Below are 20,321 nucleotides of genomic sequence, written 5' to 3'. Positions count from 1 at the left end.
GTCTTCGGAATTTTTATTTCCTTCTTCTCTTGGATCTTTTCTACACCTTGGAAGCCCCCTCTCCACCTGTCACACCTACACATCTTCCACAACCCAGCTTTGTTCCCGTCTTCTTCATTTTCCCCAGACTCTTGCTCTTCTGAACTTACAGCATTTACTGTTTCACAACTTAAAAAAGAAAGGGGAGCCCTGGCCGGTTGGCTCAGTGGTACAGCGTCGGCCTGGTGTGTGGAAGTCCCGGGTTCGATTCCCGGCCAGGGCACAAAGAAGAAGCGCCCATCTGCTTCTCCACCCCTCCCCCCCCCTTCTTCTCTGTCTCCTTCTTCCCCTTCCGCAGCCGAGGCTCCATTGGAGCAAAGATGGCCCGGGCGCTGGGGATGGCTCCTTGGCCTCTGCCCCAGGCGCTAGAGTGGCTATGGTCGCGACAGAGCGTCGTTCCCTGGTGGGCGTGCCGGGTGGATCCCAGTCGGGCGCATGCGGGAGTCTGTTTGACTGTCTATCCCCGTTTCCAGCTTCAGAAAAATACAAAAAAAAAAAAAAAAAAAAAAAAAAAAAAAAGAAAGGGGAAATGGTGACAGTCAAAATATTGAAGGTAACATTATACACCCATTATACCATTATAGTTAAACTATACAAATTTATACAAAACGTCATTTTCTATTTTTGTGTCCTTTGATATATCACATGCATATTGCATTCTCTCCCTTCACACAGGTTAACTTGCTTATCTGTTCTTGCATGTGGTAGTTTTAAAAAATTTTGTTATTGGAATTATGTACATTGCATTTATAGAGAAATTCAGGGAAAATTGACAGCTTTATGTGTTTGTGGCTTCCCATCCACAACCTAATGTGCCTCTTTATATATTTAGCCCTTTTATAGCCTTCAATGGCATTTTGTAGTTTTATGTGTAAAACTTTTTCACATTTCTTATTAGATTTGTGCCAAGGTGTTTTATAGTTTCTGTGGTCATTGTGAATGAAATTATTTAACACATTTATGGTTGGTGTTGCCACTAAACAAGAATGGTATTGATTTTGTATTTGTTTATAGATGATTCTTTTTTTTTTTTTTTGTATTTTTCTGAAGCTGGAAACGGGGAGAGACAGTCAGACAGACTCCCGCATGCGCCTGACTGGGATCCACCTGGCACGCCCACCAGGGGGCGAGGCTCTGCCCACCAGGGGGCGATGCTCTGCCCCTCCGGGGCGTCGCTCTGCCGTGACCAGAGCCACTCTAGCACCTGGGGCAGAGGCCAAGGAGCCATCCCCAGCGCCCGGGCCATCTTTGTTCCAATGGAGCCTTGGCTGCGGGAGGGGAAGAGAGAGACAGAGAGGAAGGGGGGGGGTGGAGAAGCAAATGGGCGCTTCTCCTATGTGCCCTGGCCGGGAATCGAACCCGGGTGCCTTGCACGCCAGGCCGACGCTCTACCGCTGAGCCAACCGGCCAGGGCCTAGATGATTCTTGATTGATGAAGTTTACATTTAAATTTGTGTTTGCTATGGGAGCCTGAAGTCGGGTGGCTTTTCTAATAGAGAACAAAGTAACAGCCTGTAGTGGAAATGTCACAATTAGCTTTACTTTTAAAATTATACATATACTTCTAGACATAAGGGGGATTACTTTTAGTTTTTTTTTTTTTTTTTTTTTTTTTTTTTTACAGAGACAGAGAGTCAGAGTGAGGGATAGATAGGGACAGACAGACAGGAATGGAGAAAGATGAGAAGCATCAATCATCAGTTTTTCATTGCAACACCTTAGTTGTTCATTGATTGCTTTCTCATATGTGCCTTGACCGCGGGCCTTCAGCAGACCGAGTAACCCCTTGCTCAAGCCAGCGACCTTGGGTCCAAGCTGGTGAGCTTTTGCTCAAACCAGATGAGCCTGTGCTCAAGCTGGCGACCTCGGGGTTTCGAACCTGGTCCTCCGCATCCCAGTCTGATGCTCTATCCACTGCGCCACCGCCTGTTCAGGCTACTTTTAGTTCTTTAACGCATTTATTTATTTATTCACTCATCAGGTGTTTGGGAGCCTAGTGTATGCCAGGCCCTGAGTCTGTAATGGTGAATAGAGCAGATGGAGTTTCTGCTCTCTTGGAGTATGAGGGCAGTGAACACTGCAGACACGAACACAAGTATTCATGGTGTGTTTATGGATTGTGAGAGATGCTATGAATGAAAAGGACAAGAAAGAGGCTGTGAGAAAAAGACAGGTGGGGAGAGGAGACTTCAGACAGGGGGTATAGAGAGGGCCTGTGTGAGGAAACTGACATCTGTACTAAGGCTGAAGGATTAATTTGTGTAGAGGAGGAGGATGGGAGAGCTTTTCAGCCAGTGAAAAACGGGCCCAGAATCCCTAAGGTGAGGCTTATTCTTAATGGTAGAAGGATGGAAATTTTAGTAATCAGTAACTTACAGTAAGTAATTATCAAGTTATTACTTCTTAGTAAATTATCATAGCAGTGGTATTTATTAATGTTTAAATAATGATGACATGAAAATATTTATTTTTTGTCAGTACGTCCCCCTTTCTCAAGTGAAACCACCTGAGTTAAGAGAGGGCTGCCTCGGTGATGTAGCTTGAGTGGGACAACTGGCCATCTCACTCACAGTCCCTGCCCTGCCATCTGAAGAGTGCCTTTGCCTCGAGTACTGGCAGCTGCTGGGCACATGACACAACAGTGTCCTGGACTCCGCGCTGTCAGGCTGGGCCTTGCTCCTAGGTCAGGAGAAGCCCTGAGCACGGCCAACTTTTTCCCTCTCCCTATGGTACCTTTTCAAACACTCACTGGGCTCAGGTGTAAGCGGGGTGGGGTGGGCAGGAGTTGTCCAGTCTGAGTTACACACACCTTAGTCCACCTGGAATCACTGCTCCTTGGCTAAGGCTTTGCGTCTGTACTCTCTTTTACGGGGTGATGAGTAGCTCTTGCCTCGGTGGGAAGCAGTGTGGCAGTGTGTAGTGCAATGGTCATGGGCTGGGCTCTGGAGAAAGAATATATATATTTTTAATTTAAATCATTTTTTATTTTTCAATTACAGATGACATACAATATAATAATAGTTTCTGGTATACACTCCAGTGATTATACATTAGAGAATTTACTAAGTGATCATTTTAATAAATCTAGGACCCATCTGACTCCATGCATCGTTATTAGAATATTATTGACTATGTTCCCTAGGTTGTACTTTACATCCCCATGACTATTCTGTAACAATCACTTTGTTCTTTTTAATCCCTTCACCTTTTTATACCCATCCCTCTAACAACCTCCCATCTGGTAGCCATAAAAATGAGTCTGTTTCTGTTCTGCTTCTTCATTTATTTTGTTTTCTTTTTTTAGATTCATTTGTTGATAGGTACTTTTGTTTTCTTTGTGTGTGTGTGTGTGTGTGTGTGTGTGTGTTACAAAGAAAGAGAGAGGGACAGATGGGGACAGACAGACAGTAGGGAGAAAGATGAGAAGCATCAATTCTTTGTTGTGACACCTTAGTGTTCATTGATTGCTTTCCCTTATGTGCCTTGACCGGGGGGCTACAGCAGAGTGAGTGACCCCTTCCTCAAGCCAGTGACCTTGGGCTCAAGCCAGTGACCTTTGGGCTCAAGCCAGCGACCAGGGGTCATGTCTGTGATCCCACGCTCAAGCTGGTGACCCCGTGCTCAAACTGGCGACCTTGGGGTTTTTAACCTGGGTCCTCTGCTTCCCAGTCCAACACTCTGTCCACTGCGCCAGTGCCTGGTCAGGTGATAGGTATGTATTTATTGCCATTTTATTGTTTATATTTTTTATCTTTTTTTTTTCTTCTTCTTACAGAAGGTCCTTTAACATTTCATGAAATACTGGTTTGGTGTTGATGAACTGCTTTAGCTTTCATTTGTCTGGAAAGCTCTTTATTTGTCCTTTGATTTTAATGATAGCTTTGTTGGGTAGAGTAATCTTGGTGGTAGGTCCTTGCCTTTCATCACTTTGAATATTTCTTGCCACTTGGGTCTGGCCTGCAAAGTTTCTGTTGAGAAATCAGCTGACAGTCTTATGGGAGCTCCTTTGTAGGTAACTGCTTTTCTGTTGCTGCTTTTAAGAGTCTCTCTTTGTCTTTAAACTTTTGTATTTTAATTATGATGTGTCTTGGTGTGGGTCTTTTTGGGTTCATCTTGTTTGGGACTCCCTGTGCTTCCTGGACTTGTCTGTCTCTTTCTTTCACCAAGTTAGGGAAGTTTTCCATCGTTACCTTTTCAAATAGGTTTTCAATTTCTTGCTCTCTCTTTTATCCTTTCAGCATGATACACTTGAAGTTGTCTCAGAGGCTCCTTACACCATCTTCATTCTTTTTGGATTCTTTTTTTCTTTTGCTGTTCTAATTGGGTGGGGTTTTTTTTGTTTATTTTTTTGCTTCTTTATATTCCAAATGCTGATTTGATTATTGGCTTAATCTACTCTGCTGTTGATTCCCTGTAAATTAGTTCATGAGTGTATTTTTCATTTCTGACTGTTTCTTTTTTATGGTTTCCATACCTCTTTTTAAGCTGTTAAAATTCTAAGTTCAACTATTCTTTTCCCCTAAGTTCATTGAGCATTCTTATAACCAGTATTTTGAACTCTGCACCTCGTAGTTGCCTTTCTCCATTTTATTTAGTTCTTTTTCTGGAGTTTTATTCTGTTTTATCATTTGGAGCATGCTTCTTTGTCTCCTCAATTTGGCAGCCTACCAATGTTTGCTTCTGTGTATTATGTAGACCTACGTCTCTCAGGCTTGGTAGAGGGGCCCAATATAGTCAGTGTGTTGTAGTGTGCACTGGCACAGCCTACCAAATCACCCAGGCTCTACACTCCAGGTCACCCCCCCCCCTCTGTGTGGGTGGTATACACCCTCCTGTTTTAGTTGAGCTTTGATTGCCATTGACAGGTCAGTGGGGGAGATTTGCCCCCTGGCTGATTAGCTGCAGTCAGGACTGGCTGTGACACCCACCACTGTCCACTGGGTGTGCTGGCTCTGGGGCCCCTTGGGAGGTGCAGGCCAAGGTCAGCCACCACCTGTGTTTTGCCCAGGCCACCCAGCTTGAGCTACAAAGTGATCTGCAGATGTGTGCTGGGCTTGGAGGTGCCAAGGAAAGGCCAAGCTGCGAACCAAGGCTGCCTGCTGCTAGTACAGGGGTCAGGAACCTTTTTGGCTGAGAGAGCCATGAACGCCACATATTTAAAAATGTAATTCCATGAGAGCCATACAACAACACGTGTACATTATGCATTATCCAATAAAAATTTGGTGTTGTCCCAGAGGACAGCTGTGATTGGCTCCAGCTACCCACAACCATGAACATGAGCGGTAGGAAATGAATGGATTGTAATACATGAGAATGTTTTATATTTTTAATGTTATTATTATTTTTATTAAAGATTTGTCTGCGAGCCAGATGCAGCCATCAAAAGAGCCACATCTGGCTCACGAGCCATAGGTTCCTGACCCCTGTGCTAGTACAAGGCTTGGGGCCACTTAGTGAAAGGTATGGGGCATGGGGAGGTTAGATACTGCTTGTTTGAGAGATTTTAGGGAAGACATACCATTTGTATGTAAAAGCCATTTGAAACATCTTGGATGGGCCCACGAGTTTGGTGGGGCGGGCTCTCAGGGAATCCCAGGGCCGGCGGTGATAGCCAGGCCGAGGGAGACTCAGATGTGGGCCAGCCAGCCAGCTCTGTGCGGGGAGGGCTCATCAAAGGAACAGTGGCCTCTGCCAGCCTTCGTGCGGGAGAGAGCTGCCCTAGTAACTTTCACCGTTAGCCAGACATTTCAGTTCCTGCCCCTCCGTACCTGGTGTTTTTTGAGTTGCGGCCCCAGAACTGGAACTCAGAGGGAGTGAGTCAGAGTAAGTCTGTGTGTGGAACCTTGAAGAGGTACTGCCTGGTCCTGGTGGAGTAGGTAAGTTGGTTAGAGTGTGGCTCAGTCCCCAGTCAGGGCACATTCAAGAATCAACCAATGAAAGCATAAGTAAATGAAACAACAATTTAATGTTTCTCTCTTTTCCCCCTCCCCCTAAAAATTAATCAATTACAGTAAAAAAAAAACCAAAAAAACTGCCTGGGGCTCCAGCAGCTCTTCACCTCACTCTACTTAATTCCTGCTGATTTTTACAGCCAGCAGTTATGGGGACTTCTGGTAGCACTGGAACCCTGGCTTGAGGGGGGCTGGTGTGGGTTTGGGACCCCTTGAGCCTTAGTGGGAAGCTGTGCAACTGAGATATCCCTTCTGATCTTTATCAGCCCGCTGGGTGCGGGACCAGCTTGTTCTGCATCTCTCTCCCTCATATCAGTCTCCATGTGGCTTTTCCTTTAAATCCCTATTTGTAGGAGTTCTGTTCAGCTAGATTTCAGATGGTTCTGAATGATGGTTGTTGTGTAGTTTTGTTGTAATTCTGATGTGGTTGTGGGACAATGTGAGAACCTCATTTACCTATGTTTCCATCTTAACCAGTAGTGTTGGTTTTGAAACTTGACTATTCTGTTTAGTGGCCTATGTTCTTGGGCATGGAACTTAATCTGTCTCTACTTCCTTTTTCTCTATGCAACAGGCAGGTAATAATAGAGCCTTCTTCTTTGGGTTATAATAGGGATTAGGTGTGTTGATGCATGCAGGTGCTTAGAATAGTGTCTGCCACAGAGCAAGTGCTCAGAGTCAATGCTAGTGACTGTTCAGTCTTTCCTGAAAATGGATTCCTGGGGTTCTTTCTCTCCAGTGCCAGATACTCAGGTCTGTTCAAATCCAAGCAGTATGTATAATGTCTGATTTGATACGAGACTCCAGTTACTCCTAAAAAATATGTAGGAAGAAAGATGGCAAAGGAAGAAACCAAAATGTGAACAGAGATCGTGTTAGTATAGTAGATTGGGATGACTTTTTACTTTTAATTCTCTTATTGTTCACATATTCAGTAATCTGGTTATGTTACCAATATAATAAATTCTTAGGAGGCCTGACCTGTGGTGGCACAGTGGATAAAGCGTCGACCTGGAAATGCTGAGGTCGCCAGTTCAAAACCCTGGACTTGTCTGGTCAAGGCACATATGGGAGTTGATGCTTCCTGCTCCTCCCCCCTTCTCTCTCTCTGTCTCTCTCTCTTCTCCCATTTTTTCTCCTTTCTAAAATGAATAAATTAAAAAAAAATAAAAATAAAAATTCTTAGGAGAAAAAGCCAGGCTGGCAGTTGCTGAAGTGCTCACCCAAGTGGGGCAGATGGGGGTGGCCACCTGGGTCTGCCTGCTCTAATGCATCCACAGGTGGAGTACTTTCCCATTTATGCTTCGAGTTGCAGAAATGCAACTGTGTTTATAAGTCTTTAGCAGAAGTATCCCCAAAAGTTAGAAGATGGGCATGTGATTCCTTGTGAAACTCTTCCTCCTTTGCATGTTTCTTTTCTTGTCATTATTTTCCTGTTTCGTTTCTTGCTGCTCTCCCTGAGTGGGTCTCTGTCCATCTGTTACTCGGCCTCCTTGGGTCTCACTCAGGCCCCTTCCCCTTGATGCCCTCCCCTTTCAATACTCCATCTTTCTCTTTTACTTACTGTCATGAAGAAATGGTGCACACACATCGATATTCAAAATAGATTCTATTTTATTTCTTTTTTTTTAATTTATTGATCTTAGAGGGGGGAAGGAGAGACAGAGATATCAATTTGTTGTTCCACTTATTTATGCATTCGTTGGTTGATTTTTTTTTTACAGAGACAGAGAGTCAGAGAGAGGAATAGATAGGGACAGACAGAAAGGACAGGAATGAAGAGAGATGAGAAGCATCAATTATCAGGTTTTCGTTGTGACACTTTAGTTGTTCATTGATTGCTTTCTCATATGTGCCTTGACCACGGGCCTTCAGCAGACCGAGTAACCCCTTGCTTGAGCCAGCGACCTTGGGTCCAAGCTGGTGAGCTTTGCTCAAACCAGATGAGTCCGTGCTCAAGCTGGTGACCTCGGGGTCTTGAACCTGGGCCCTCCGCATCCCAGTCCGATGCTTCATCCACTGCGCCACCGCCTGGTCAGGCTCGTTGGTTGATTCTTATATGTCCTTTGACCCAGGATTGAACTTGAACCTTGGCATACAGGGATGATGCGCTAACCAGCTGAGCTAGCTGACCAGTACTATTTCTTATTTTTCAATTGTAAAAATAAATGAAACTTTTCAACCTCAGAAGTCTAAATTAAATTGCCCTTTATTTAGTCAAACCTAGAGTGAATGAATGAACAAATGAATTAACTTACTAACTCACTGAACTCTGGGGGCCTGTGACCTCACAAAAGGACCAGAGATGTCGAGGGCTTGGGAGGCTGAAAGATTGAAGGAATGCTGAAGCTACCTTTTTTCATCTTTCCCTATTTTGCTTAGGGTTAACTGTATTGCTGCCATTTTGTTATGTGTCAGAATTTTAAACTTTTCCAAACTAGAATAACAGAAGTCTGAAAAATTACCAAAATAGGTTTTTACAAAGAAAACTTTGCCAAATCTGGCGCATTTCCTCAAAAGCCCATGAATTTTAATTACTTTCTGAAAAAGTTCAGTGAACTTTCCAACTTTCACGCGCCTCCTCCTGTCTGAGTGGAGAAATGGGCTTTCCCGCTCAGTGTCTTGTATCTGCAGAAATTTATTCGTAAGCAGTGCATTCTGTAAGTGTCTCCAAATACGTAGTACTGACACGGATTTCAAGGAAGGTGCGGCAGCGATCTTGCCGGAGAGCTAGTGGCTTGAGAAATATTGCTAATTTCAATGAAATTTTACAGTTGAATGTAAAATCGAGTTGAGGGGATTTAAATAAGGTGATGCCTTCCTGCACCTTATTGCACAGTGTACAGTGTTTTTCCCCTCCCACCACAAATGCCTAATTTGAATGTAACATGTTTATAAATGTTCTTTGCTGTAAGGAAGTCTAGCACTGGTACAGTGGAGTCTGGATTTATAGAGTGGATATAATGAGGATTTAGCATTTACTTTTCTTTTTCTTTTTCTTTTTTAAAATAATTTATTTTTTTAATGGGGCGACATCAATAAATCAGGATACATATATTCAAAGATAAAAGGCCAGGCTATCTTGTCGTTCAATTATGTTGCATACCCATCACCCAAAGTCAGATTGTCCTCTGTCACCTTCTATCTAGTTTTCTTTGTGCCCCTCCCCCTCCCCCTTTCCCTCTCCCTTTCCCCCCTCCCCCCGTAACCACCACACTCTTATCAATGTCTCTTAGTTTCACTTTTATGTCCCACCTATGTATGGAATAATGCAGTTCCTGGTTTTTTCTGATTTACTTATTTCACTTCGTATAATGTTATCAAGATCCCACCATTTTGCTGTAAATGTTCCGATGTCATCATTTCTTATGGCTGAGTAGTATTCCATAGTGTATATGTGCCACATCTTCTTTATCCAGTCATCTATTGACAGGCTTTTTGGTTGTTTCCATAGCATTTACTTTTCAAATGGATTCATCACAGGAACTTTTTTGTGTGTGTGTGACAGAGAGAGAGAGAGAAAGAGAGAGAGAAGGACAGACAGGAAGGGAGAGAGATGAGATGCATCAATTCTTCATTGAAGCTCCTTAGTCTCCTTAGTTGTTCATCGATTGCTTTCTCATATGTGCCTTGACAGGGGGCTACAGCAGAGTGAGTGACCCCTTGCTCAAGCCAGTGACCTTGGGCTTCAAGACAATGTCCTTTGGGCTCAAGCCAGTGACCATGGGCTCATGTCTGTGATCCCAAGCTCAAGCTGGTGAGCCAGCACTTGAGCTGGATGAGCCCACGCTCAAGTCGGCGACTGAGGTTTTGAACCTGGGTCCTCTGCTCTATCCACTGCGCCACTGCCTGGTCAGGCTATCTCAGGAATTCTTTAAATTAGAAACAGTATGCACATCACTTGAGTAAAGCAAAAGTCTCTGCTTTGTCAGGTTTCAACACAGAGCCACATAGGTGTGGGTGTGAGGTTCTTGTGTTATGTTTGTGTCTGCTGCCTGTTTCACATACATCTATACATGGAGGAGGAGAAATTTCTCAGGTCACCTTAGCATGCTGAGGGTGGGCATGAGAGTTGATGAAATAATGGTAAAATTGTCAGCCCAGTCTTAATATGCACCATTTATTGCCAATTTAAAACACAAACAAAGGAAACATATTATTTTACATCCTCTCGAGGTGACCTAGAGACTATCTCATGGACTCCGTGGTTGGAGAAAGTGCCCCTCCTTACCTGGCAGCAAGCCTGTCACGTATTTGATAGAGAGGCCACTTTACCAGTGATTTCTGCTTCCAGCTTTACACTTGCATTCTTTTTTTCTCTTTTTCTCAAATTAATTTATTTGAGAGAGCGAGAGACAGAAACCTTGATCTCTTCTTGTATGTGCCCTGACCGGGGATCAAACCCGACCTTTGCACATAGGGATGACGCTCTAACCAGCCGAGCTATCTGGCTGGGGCTATGCTTGTGTTCTTGAGAGCGGCTGGTGCGTGGTGATCTTTTCTTTCTTGAATAGTTAGTTACTGCAGCAGATGTTGGGAGCCCAGTTCCACAGTCGTCCAGCTGTTTATGTGTCCAGTTGGATTTCTTGAAAGAATTAATCAATTTTCAGGATCTTATGTAAGGGCTACAAATACAGTAGGATTTAGGGGGAAACTATTTTATGAGAGTTTACATTGGATGTTGCAACAGATGTGTCATGGAGGTGGAATGGAAGTCGAAGGGAATTCAATAGTAAAACTTCCCATTATCTTAAAACCAGTCAGTTCAGAAAGTCCGAGATTACTAGAACTCCCTTCTGAATATTTTGTACTAGAGAGTCTTTTAAGGAACATTACTGAAAGTTTGGAAAATGGAGCTAAAAAAGAGACCACTTGAGCCAACTATTCTAAAATATCAACAGTGATCATTTCTGAATATTCTTTTCCAAGCTTTTATGTTTGTGGTTTAAAATGATGTTATTGTAGAGCAGTGGTTCTCAAAGTGTGTGCCAGGGCGCACTGGTGCGCCCTAGAAGATTTCCAGGTGTGTCCTATGGTATTCCAGAGAAATAATGTGCCTGTTGGGGACCAAAAAACCAACAGGGTTTTTGGAGTTTAGAATTTTGGGCAACAGAGGTGTGGGGAATTGTCTGTAAGCTGATAGTCTGCCCAACCCTCCCCCCCCACCTCACTTGCCTGATTAGGTTGCAAAAGGCTATTAAGCTGTGGTGCTGGATTGTTTACACTATCCCCCATGTTCCCTGGAAGACTGGAGGCAAGTTTCTTCTATCCTTTGTTTGGTGTAAAGTTAAGATGATATGTATGGTGAGGGTTTCTGCACTCAACACAATTAAGAGTAAAAAGAGAGGAATTCTTCAATGTATTGATGAGGAAATGAGAGTTTGCCTTTCAAATATATGCCCAAACATTGAAGAAATCACTAGGACATATCAGGCTCATGTTTCTCATAAACACAAGAATGAAAAAACTTAACACATTTGCACTGGGACCTGCTGAATTACAAAATCTTACTAAGAATGTATCTATATATACAAAAAGATAACTTTTTTGTTGTTTTTTTATTTTTTAACCCCTCTTTTTTATGAATTCTAAAAAGCATAACTCAAAAAATGTAACATAGAAATGTTTTTTAATGTCAGAATAAATTTAATTGTGTCGTATTTATTTTGTTTAATTACCATAAAAGCATGCTTGGACTTTAAATTTTTTCTTTAATATTTGACTTAATTATTATAACATTTCTCAGAAATTTGTATATAACGTGCCTACAATTATTTGTAGGATTTCATTTTATTATTTATTTATTTATTTATTTATTTATTTATTGTATTTTTCTGAAGTTGGAAACTGGGAGGCAGTCAGACAGACTCCCGCATGTGCCCGACCGGGATCCACTCGGCATGCCCACCAGGGGGCGATGCTCTGCCCATCTGGGGCGTTGCTCTGTTGCAACCAGAGCCATTCTAGCGCCTGAGGCAGAGGCCATGGAGCCATCCTCAGCGCCTGGGCCAACTTTGCTCCAGTGGAGCCTCGGCTGCGGGAGGGGAAGAGAGAGACAGAGAGGAAGGAGAGGGGGAGGGGTGGAGAAGCAGGTGGGCGCTTCTCCTGTGTGCCCTGCCTGGGAATCGAACCCGGGACTTCTGCACGCCAGGCTGACGCTCTACCACTGAGCCAACCGGCCAGGGCCTATTTGTAGGATTTTAAATGCGCCCCGACTTCAAAAAGTTTGAGAACCACTGTCGTAGAGCAGTGATTTTCAACCTTTGTTTCTCACGCGCTCATAAACTAATTACTAAAGAAAAAGGGGCCCTGACCTCTTCTCCCTTAGTAACTAATTTATTTGTGCCATGAGATGAAAATGGTTGTATTTAGTCAGGGGCACTGACCTTAGTAATTAGTGTGTGTTTGTGCCATGGGAAAAAAAGGGTTGAAAATCACTGTCGTAGAGTATATGTTTTTCTCTATTGCTTCATAGTTTTGAAATAAATTTTATAGTTGTGTATTATTTCATTGAGTGCATAATTCTCTTAAACATCCCTTTATTCTTAGGCATTTGGGTTGCTTTTGCCACTTTGCTGTTGTATATAATATACTATGATGAACAATTTTGTACAACCTTTTCCATATTTTGGATGATTTTCTGAGAATGAGGTGATTGCACCAGAGATTATTGTGAACATTTTGTGTACCCCGCTCTGATCAGAAGATGGATGTCGTGACTGGATTGGCAGGTTACGGAAAGTTAGAGACTGGGATGACTCCCAAGTTTCTGGCCCGTGTGATGTGGAGAATGGGTGGCACAACCAGGCCTGAAGGGCATGGGTTTGGGCTGTGGGGCCCCCAGCAGTGAGGTTCAGCAGACTGTTGACATGAAGGGCCTGAAGTCTCCACGGTGGGATCACTAGCATCTAGGTTTTAAGTTGTGGATGTTGTTAGGGCCGCTTAGTGGGTGGAATGAGAATAGAGGAAGGTGGATGATAGACCTCTGGGGATTCCATTTTGTGATAAGAAGAGGAAAGAAAAGCTACTCGGATAATAAGGAGTTATGGGTGTAGGACAGGGGTCCCCAAACTTTTTTCACAGGGGGCCAGTTCACTGTGCCTCAGACCGTTGGAGGGCCGGACTATTAAAAAAACTGAAAAAAATCCCTATGCACACTGCACATATCTTATTTTAAAGTAAAAAGACAAAACTGAAATAAATACAATATTTAAAATAAAGAACAAGTAAATTTAAATCAACAAACTGACCAGTATTTCAATGGGAACTATGCTCCTCTCACTGACCACCAATGAAAGAGGTGCCCCTTCCAGAAGTGCGGCGGGGGTCGGTTAAATGGCCTCAGGGGGCCGCATGCGGCCCGCGTGCTGTAGTTTGGGGACCCCTGGTGTAGGAAGTGGACAGCCAGGAAGAAATGGCCAGAGCATGAGATAGTTTCAAGGAGGGGGTGCAGTAGGCAGCAAACAGTTGTTGACATTTTATTTGAGGCTGTTTGAATCACATGTGCCAAGTGAGCTGAGGGTACCTAGGGAGGCAGGCAGCTGTCAAAGATAAGCTCTGTTAGAAACCTTAGCTTTGGAGGAAGAGACAGAAGTTGGAAGTTGGTAGAAGGGGTTGTTGATGGTGTATTCTTCTGCCAGGGCTGCCATAGCAGGGTACCACAGACCGAGTGGCTTAAACTCGGTTTATCTTCTTACAATTCTGGAGGCTGAAAGTCCAAGATCCAGGGTATCAGCAGGTTTGTTTTCTTCTGAGGCCTCTCTTCTTGGGTTGCAGTGGCCAGCATGCTGCGTCCTCACAGGGTCATAGTGGATTAGGGCATATCCTAATGGTCTCATTTTAACTTAGTCTTTAATGGTTCTGCCTCCGCATAGTCACATTCTGAGATACTGAGGATTAGAGTTTCAATATATTAATTTGGGGGGACACAGAAAATTTGGGGGGCCCAATTCAGCCCCTACGAGGTGGATTCTAAGCTTGGTGACTCACTTGTCTCTCTCCTTGCCCTGTGCTTTCTCATCCTCCACACTGTTGCCCATCTGCTCCTCGTCATACACTTGTTCCTTGGCTGTGGTGACCTGTGCTATTCTGGTCTCACCCCTCATCTCCTCTTGTTCCGTGGTGTCTATGTTCTGCAGGTTTTGGGCCTTGGCTCTTTTCTCTTCCTGGAATCATTGAAATCTGTCTTCAACTCCTTCTCAACTGTCACTCAGTCTCCTGTGGTAACATATTTATTCTCTCAGGCATAAAATTTGTGTCAGTACATTTTATTTGATGATGAGACTAAATCAGTCTGACCAGGAGGTGGCGCAGTGGATAGAGCGTCAAACTGGGATGCGTAAGACCCAAGTTCAAGACCCTGAGGTCGTCAGCTTGAGCCCAGGTTCATCTGGTTTGAACAAGGCTCACTGGCTTGAGCCCAAGGTCGCTGGCTTGAGCAAGGAGTCACTCGGTCTGCTGTAGCCCCCCAGTCAAGGCACATATGAGAAAACAATCAATGAATAACTAAGGAGCTGCAACAAAGAGTTGATGCTTCTCATCTCTCTCCCTTCCTGGCTGTCTGTCCCTATCTGTCTCTCTGTATGACTCTGTTTGTCACAAAAAAGAAAAAAAAAAGATAAGACTAAATCATTCTGCAGCCCTGTCCTCATGATTGCTCATCTCATAGTGAAAAACCAAAAGCAACATGGTGAGAACAATGATTTTGGCCAAGGTTCAGTGAAATTGATATTTGAGTTTACTTCATTTCACAAATTAATGATTTTCTCTCTAGAGTTTGGTTTTGGGTTCCTTTCTTTTCAAGAGCTTACCTTGGTTAAAATAAGACTTGAGTGGGTAGCTATCCCAGTAGAGTCTGGGGAAGAATTATGTTAGTGGGTGTGGTATTGCTGCCTTTCTCCTGCAGATATTTTTGTTGTTATTTGGTTTTTGAATTACAGCTATGTAGAGGTTAAGGCTATCTTATTTGATGTCGAGGAGAGATCCTTTCATGATGGAATTGGTGAAAGGGTCAGGGTTGACTTGTGAGTATATGTTATTTAAACTATGGTTGGCTGTTTTGGGGTCTCTGATATATATGTGCTAACATGGTATTTCTCTTAGTAGTCTGTTGAAATATATCAGTATGGTTTCTACATAAAAGTTTATGTTTGTATTGAAGAGGCTGACTATCTGATTTCTAAAAGTATATAAATTACGGATAGAGTTATGATTTGGCTACCTGAAATAGAAGCACCCAGATTTTGCTGGGCAATCTTGAGAGGAACATTTATGTCGGTTGACAATTTTACAGTATATAATTTTAAAGTATGACATTCAAATTTAGTTTTTAATAGTAACTTGTATGTTTGTTCGTTCTTTCTGTCTTCAAGAGGCAGCTTATTGGAATGACATGTGACCTTGTATTCTTGACTATGTCTGGTTGTGGGTTTGAAGTGTTATTTTTGTACTTTTTAAAAATGACTTAAGTACTTCTGACTGTACATTTGGGACAGAGTAAATATGGTAGTTGGATATAGTCTTGAAAACCAACCAGACTTTTAACCTGGTAATATGATAGTACTTTACAGTTGTGTAGGCTCACAGCTCTAGAAAACAGTATAAGCTCTTAGTGACCTCCACACTTGCTGGAATAGTTAGTGCTCTTTCCTTGAGAAAAATACGTCAACTGATGTCCGTCAACTGATGTCCGTAACACTAAATGCTCAAAGTTAGGGCGCTGCCCTGCAGTGTGCTCCTGAGCTTGTGTTCCCACCAGTGGAGACAGATGCTCGTTTAGACTCAACTGTGTTTATTCCAAACCTGTTTATGGTAGTTGTACTTATCGTATTTAATACGACGATTTTAAATATATGTGCAAAAATAGTATTTTCTATGAAAATTCATTTGTGAATGTTTTGGAAACCACCTGGTAAAGTTTCAAAAAGTGATTGTAGCTGATTTAAGGGAGGCCGATTTGGGGGATCATAAAATAAAAATATTTCCACTGACACTGTCAGTCATTCAGGATAGGTAGGCTAAGTTGTGACCATGTAGAATCTGAGAATCTTAGTGGCTCAAAGCAACAGTCCACACTCACACTGTGTGTGCATGGCAGGTCAGGTGGTGGCTCTGCTCCATCCACAGTGCTGTCAACACAGGGATGGAGCAGCACTCTCTGGAGCATGGCCGATCCCTGGGACTGAGAGAGAGGCTGCTGTGAAGCTGAATGGCCCTGTATCTGAATTCAGCAGGGCCGGATGATAGGATCCTGCCATAGAAAGGAGTAGTGAGCGTCTACTCCACATCGCTTCCCAGTTGTCTTTATTAGTCTCACTGTTCTTTAAAGAGATCAGACTTGGAGGATGTTGCCATGAGGGTGGTTTAAAAAGGAAAGGCCAACCTGACCAGGTGGTGGCACAGTGGATAGAGTGTCAACCTGGGACACTGAGGACCTAGGTTCAAAACCCTGGGATCACCAGCTTCAGCATGGCTCATCGGCTTGAGCGTGAGGTCACTGGCTTGAGTGTGGGATCATAGGCATGACCCTATGGTCATTGGCTTGAGCCCAGAGGTCCCTGTTTTGAAGCCCAAGGTCGCTGGCTTGAGCCCAAGGTCACTGGATTGAGCAAGGGGTCACTGACTCAGTTGGAGCCCCCTTCCCCCATCAAGGCACATATGAGAAAACAATCAATGAACAACTACGGTGCTGCAACTATGAGTTGATTTTCTCACCTCTCTCCCTTCCACCCTATCTGCTATCTTTTCTGTCTGTCTCACTAAAAAAAAAACAAAACAACAAAAGAAAGAAGGCCACTGGGTACTCAAGTCAGGGGACATATACTTAAAGAAAAGATGTCAGCACTACAGCAAAATATTGGCAAATAAGCATATGTTTATAGGGTTTAATATAAAGTAATATGTGTAATTATGTATCTTTTTTATGACCCCCAGTGTTACCTGGCTTTTTGAAAAACCAGCCAGCCAAACTGTCAGTCTGTACGCATTTGGATGAGAAAGCCTCCTTAGTCTTCTTAAGCTCCCCTCTTATATCCTCCATCAAATTAATTTCCCACTTTTTATGATAGATTCATTTGTTATTTCTCTTGTTTCATTTCTATTAGTTCTACCCTCGTTTTTATTCCTAAACTACTAAATTTGTGCCCCAGCTGGATTCCCCATTGCTTACTTGGATGGGTACCTTTTATGCATTGAGACAAAGGTGCCCTTCAGGGTAAACGCAATCCCACAGGAGCTCGGCTTGCTGTCAGCCCCCTTTCCCCGTCGGTGGCCCACTCTGATGAGTGCACACACCGGGCAGCTGCACGGAGCAGGGCAGCTCCCTGCTTCTAGTCATTGTCTCAGCTGGTTCAGACTATCCCTATCCCTTGATTAAACCTTCCTTACATTCTTTGTTGTTTCTTTCCCTGCACAAAAAATTTTTTTGGTGGCTCCCCATTATTTACAATGGCTGTCCTCAACTTTTTTCCATCAGACTATCTGTCATTGGAAATTCTCAGTCACACTGTTGCCCTCTGGATGCTCTGACATCAGTAATGACCGCCATGTAGACAGAGGAGAGAGTCTGTGCAAGGCGTCCCTCCCCTCCCCTGGAAGCCCCGGAGCTTGCGCTCTCGGTCTTGCCTCAGTTTACCTTTTCTCCCAGCTCAGGGCCCTTCAGGACCCTACACCAGCTGTCTTCTGCACTCTGTCTAGTCACTACTTTCTGAATATATTTGTCTTCTACATTTAAAATTCTGTTTCACCACATTCTACTCATTCTCAAAAAGTCAAGGACAAGTGCTATCTGCTTGGCCATCCTTATCCGGTCCTCCTATATCATGATAATAGTTCTCTCTCCTAACCATAAACATCAGTTTCTCTTAACCTTGTGGTTTAAGGTCAGAGGAATTTTATTGATTGGAGGGGAGGAGGAAGAAGCTCCCATATTCACTTCTTCAAGTACCTACGAATGTTTGAAGTGAATCGTCGTCTCTTTGTGAGCAATTGTTTTATTTGTTATATTGCTCTTAGTATTTTCTTTCCCTAGGGAGATTGCTAATGCCTAGGAGGCAGTCGATGTGTCTCTAATTCTTTCTCTGCCTGGAGCCTGTGTACACCGGGCGCCCAGGTCAGAGTGGTCGGCTGTGACTAGGGGAGAGCGCTGCGTGGTTAATCATGTGATAGAGTTCTGGTTGGAAGCTAGGCTGTGTCTTCCTAGCCAAGGGGTATTGACCTATTTTCCATCTTATCTGTGTGCAAAATATTTGTTGTACTTAGTGTTTTCTCCCTGTCACAACAAATGTTTGTCTCTTCCTTTCATCTGAACGGAATGCTACAGTGCTAGTTAAATCAGTGGAAAGAAACAATGGAGAAGAAAAGTTGGTAAGCAGTTTTAACTGCTAAGATTGGGGGCCTGATAATTGTGTCATTGAAAAAAACTGTATATACATCATTCTCTGTCTGCCTACTTACCTATTGAGTGACATGATTAAGGGTAGATTGTAAATTTTAAGTTTTTATGCCTTTTAGTTTGATGGTTTACAATTTAATAATGTGGCATTTTAAAAACCATTTTGTTTTAGATAAACTACTTGGAGAAGGAAATGAGCTTTTCTTAATCAGGCATGATAAAGTAGTTCACTATTGAATATTTTATTTCGTACCAGACTTTTCTTGGGAAAATCTATTGTATGTTATTGTATGTTTCTATACATGGTCAAACAGATTAACTTTAAAAATTAAGTTTTGTTTTGCGTTACAGGTTGCAAAGCAATATATTCAAGGAATCCTATATTCAAGAGAGGAAAGGTATATATGTGTGTGGCGGCGGCATTTGTATGAATCCCTATATAGATATATGAAGTATTGCTGTATCCTATAGAGCTTTGAGAAATTAGAATTATTATTCGAATTTAATTAACTTTTAAATTTAAACTCAGTAACATACACTTTTTATAAACATTTTAATTTGTGACTTTAAAGGATTATGTAGCCCTGGCTAGGAAGCTCAGTTTTTTAGCGTGTTCTCCTGATATACCAATTCTGGAACCTTCCTGGTGGTCTAGTGGTTAGGATTCAGCCCCTCCCCCAAAGTTGTGGGTTACAAGAATCAACCAATGAATGCATAAATAAGTGGAACAACTAATCAATATTTTTCTCTCTCTCTCCCTCCCTTCTCTTTCTAAAATCAATGAAAAAAAAGTGACAACTGAAAAAAAAAAGATTATTTAGTTATGGTATTCCTTATAGGTGATTTGCTGAATAGTATATCTTCATAAATACTTTAGAATGTATTTAGAGATATGTAAGAGCTGTATAACAGTGCATTTGCTTTTAAATTCAGTAATGCTTCCAACATTAGAAACACTGGAAAAAAACTGATCCAGAAAATATTTCTAAATTCCAATATGATTATTGGTTTTAATCAGCTTAGGGGAAATAACCACTGCATTTAAGCTGTTATCTTTCTCTCTCTCTCTCTTTTTTTTTAAAGATTTTATTGATAATTTTTATAGAGAGAGGAGAGGTGGGAGAGAGAGAAGTATCAAGTCATAGTTGCTTCACTTTAGTTGTACATTGCTGGCTTGTTGCTTGTCGTATGTGCCTTGACCAGGCAAGCCCAGGGTTTCAAATTGGTGACCTCAGCATTCCAGGTCGATGCTTGATTCACTGTGCCACCACAAGCCTGGCTTAAGCTGTTTGCTTTACAAATTCTTTTAAAATGACAATGTAGTTTTTGCCTTCTCAATTTACATCATCTGTGTCTTTTTTGGAAGATCTTAGCTATTTTTTTTTGATCAATTCTCAACCAATAAATATTCATGAAATCCTAATGTTAAATGTGTAAACTTCTCTGATTACATAGTGTATTAGACCTTATTTTAGGGGATAACTGCTTGAAGAGGCTTCTGAATTTTTATTATTCTAAAAAAACATTAAATTTTTTTTTATTTATTGATTTGAGAGAGAGAGAGAGAGGAACATCAATCAATCTGTTCCTGTATGCGCCCTGACTGGGGATCGAACTGGCAACCTCTGCACTTTAGGATGATGCTCTAACCAACTGAGCTATCTGGCCAGGGCAAGAACTTTTTCTTAAACATAAGTACAGAAGCATTACTGAAGATGCACTGTTAAGTAATGCATATTTTTCTCTTCTTTTATGATAGAGATTTCTTAATTTGTAATGTCAGATCTCTTTTTGCTTTTATAACTAGATGAATTTATTTAAATAGCCAATGCCATTTGCAGCTGACCATTAATTGTAAGCACCTTGGGAATATTCACACATGCCTCAGCGCCTTGACTTAAAATCATTCTGTGCATTTCTTTCTGTGCTGTGTGTGG

The 20,321-nt window shown here is 42.5% G+C and overlaps 1 protein-coding gene across 5 annotated transcripts in view; it reads left to right on the top strand.

Annotated features, from left to right (window-relative positions):
• Window positions 1-20,321, top strand: part of MYO1B (myosin IB) — a 207,433-nt gene that overhangs the window by 11,140 nt on the left and 175,972 nt on the right. For 3 of the 5 annotated variants that reach the window (XM_066279249.1, XM_066279248.1, XM_066279245.1), the window contains exon 1: window positions 18,240-18,356. The exons of the other annotated variants lie outside the window; for them this stretch is intronic. The gene's annotated coding sequence lies outside the window, so the exon portion shown is untranslated. Of the gene's footprint in view, window positions 1-18,239; window positions 18,357-20,321 lie in introns of those variants that run through there. 5 annotated transcript variants of the gene reach the window in all.

This window comes from Saccopteryx bilineata, chromosome 5 (genome assembly GCF_036850765.1).
Source record: "Saccopteryx bilineata isolate mSacBil1 chromosome 5, mSacBil1_pri_phased_curated, whole genome shotgun sequence".
Taxonomy (NCBI): domain Eukaryota; kingdom Metazoa; phylum Chordata; class Mammalia; order Chiroptera; family Emballonuridae; genus Saccopteryx; species Saccopteryx bilineata.
The sequence above is the reverse complement of the archived record's forward strand: the minus strand, read 5'-3'. Positions and strand labels throughout refer to the sequence as shown.